Source organism: Epinephelus moara, chromosome 12, assembly GCF_006386435.1.
Source record: "Epinephelus moara isolate mb chromosome 12, YSFRI_EMoa_1.0, whole genome shotgun sequence".
NCBI classification, from domain to species: Eukaryota; Metazoa; Chordata; class Actinopteri; order Perciformes; family Serranidae; genus Epinephelus; species Epinephelus moara.
The window spans coordinates 4,663,127-4,665,830 of NC_065517.1; positions in this window are offsets into that span (position 1 = coordinate 4,663,127).

Here is a 2,704-nt window from a genome sequence, read left to right on the forward strand (position 1 = left end):
TACCAGGCTAAAACGTGATACCACATGCTGCTACTATCAATAAAAGCACTTCCAGTGTACATACATTCATTAGTAATGCATCATTGGTAAAACTCAGTCTTTGCAACTTTGCTATAGCCCATTACCCACCTCAGCCAAACACAGCAGTTACATCTCAGAGTGCATTAAGCTCCCTCTGACATCTGAGCATTGGAGAGGGGTGTGTCTAAACTGAACAATTAAATTGATGGAGTAGTACATTTTTAACAATGGGAATCAGTATTTTATTTAGGCTACGCTTTATTATGTCATCATTGGCAATAATGATATTTTTTTTTTTTTCTCAAATATAGTTAACCTACTCTAAACAATATAGAGAGAAAAAAATAGGGACAGTGCATATGGAAGTGCTAACTAGATTTTAGCCCATTGGCCCTTTGCAAAAAAGGAGAAAATATTTGCTAAAGGCCATACAATGTGTTTTGAAAGCAAGCAGGGTTTGACTATTTGGAAGTTGCCGACTGTCGTCATTGCACCCACTTTGGGAAAGCCTGCCTTAGTAAATTTGGGGAGACTGTGGTTACTACAACATATTTTCTTCGCTGGAATTTTTTCTCTTCATTGTGAGGGCACTTTATAATGTGTTTTCTTGGGAGGGCATCTAAGAGATCACTTGATAACAGCACACCTTTCCATGGAAGGGCACCCATAGAGGGTTTAGACAATTGTAAAGGCACCTTGTAGGGTACTGCACCACATTCCCCCCTGCCCCATTTTTTCTGCCTCCTACTTGGAAGGGGTACTTCATGAGATTTCATTAGAAAGGCACACTATCCCATTGTAAGTGTGCCAACTGTATGACATCACATGTTCACTGGAGGGGCATTCTCTAGGAAACCTCCCAACATTCTCACATGTCTTTATAGCACTGCATCCCATTTTCTCTACTGGAAAGGGCACCGTTTGGGCAACTGTCATGTAGTGGCAGCATAGAGGGCACTGTAGAATGGCGCCATAACCGTTCACCGTTTAGACCATTGGAAGGGCACCAATACGGCACTGCATCACATATCATCCACTAACAGAGAATCATCAAGACACATTACTGAATTTTCTTGTTTTCCATGTGAAGGGCAGCCGATAGGGCACATCCTCTGGTTTCGTCACTCAAGAGGGCAGCCAATAGGGAACATCGTCTCGTTTTGATCACTCAAGAGGGCAGCCAAAAGGGGCCATCCTCTCGTTTTCACCACTCAAGAGGGCAGCTAAAAGGGCACATCCGCTCGTTTTCATCATTCAAGATGGCAGCTGATAGGGTACATCCTCTCATTTTCGCCACTCAAGAGGGCACTTTAGCGCAGCGTTTTCAACTGAGGCAGCACCAGGGGGGTGGACCCCCCCCTGACTGAAAACACCTTTGGACAATTTAACAAGAGCGCAAAGATCCCTCCCATTTTCCTAGTGCAACAGGTGTATTGTAATTGTGCATGGATGGTGGTGAAATTCTACAGAATTTTGTGAAAGCTGGTTCTATAGTTATGCTACAGTGATTATTCAATGTGATACTTACATTTGGCCAATTCTGCTAAAAGGTCCTCCTTTTCTTGGGACAACTGCTCAATCATCTGTGATTGAGAAGCTTCCTTTTCCTTTGCCTTCCCCAGCTGTGTGTGCATTTGTATGCAAACCTGCACCTGCATCCTGCACCCTGCCATCATCATCATAACACCATGTCATTCCTGACCTGATTTTTCTTCATACAGGAGATGTCGGCGGTACCACAAACCATTGAGGAAGTCAATTCAACATAAAACTCTCTTCTCAAGAAGCAACATCTCCTTGTTCAACTGGATGAGATTTGCATACAGGTTAGAATAAAAATGCCTTGTGTTATCTGTGTAGCCAGGTATTATGAACACCAATGCAGATCACCCTTAAATGTAGTCTATTTATGTTCTCTCTGTGACAAGTGTTGTGGGTCCATTGTATCTGGAATCATTGCTATTATGGTCTATCATGCATTTCAAGATTCTCCCAAGGACTGAGGCTCCGCCACATCGACCTCAGCATGGACGACATTGTCGGATCCTCAAGAACCCTGACAAAAATGTCCAAAAAACTCAGACAGGTCTGCCAAATGGCCATGGCAAAGCTGCAGAGAAAGAAAGGACAGCGCATAGGGGGGAGGAGATACGTTGTCGTTATTGATGAGTCATTTCAGACATAAAAGAAAGGCAATTGCAAATTACATCGGTTATCATAACCATGTCACCACCGTGGAAAAATACAGATGCACTATATTCAAGAAAGATAAATGAAAATGAATTGCTTCCCAACTTCTGCTCACATCATGCATTATCTGACTCAATATCAATGTATTTTTTAGTTGTTCCAAACAGTATGGAAGGGGCAGAATGGTTGGGGGCTGGAGAAGGAGGAAGTGGGTGTTTAGAATGCTTGGCGTACGGTGCAGCGGGAAAGGAAGAGGCAATGGCCTCCCTGATCCAGCGCCTGTATTTGTTGTCATGTCACATGTCTGCAGTACGGGGGCCCCGCAGGGGACGGTGCTGGCACCGTTCCTCTTCACCCTCTACACTGCAGACTTTTCATACCACACCCCCACCTGTCATCTGCAGAAGTTCTCTGACGACTCTGCCATAGTCGGCCTCATCACAGATGGGAACGACAGGGAGTACAGAGAACTGAACCAGGACTTTGTGGACTG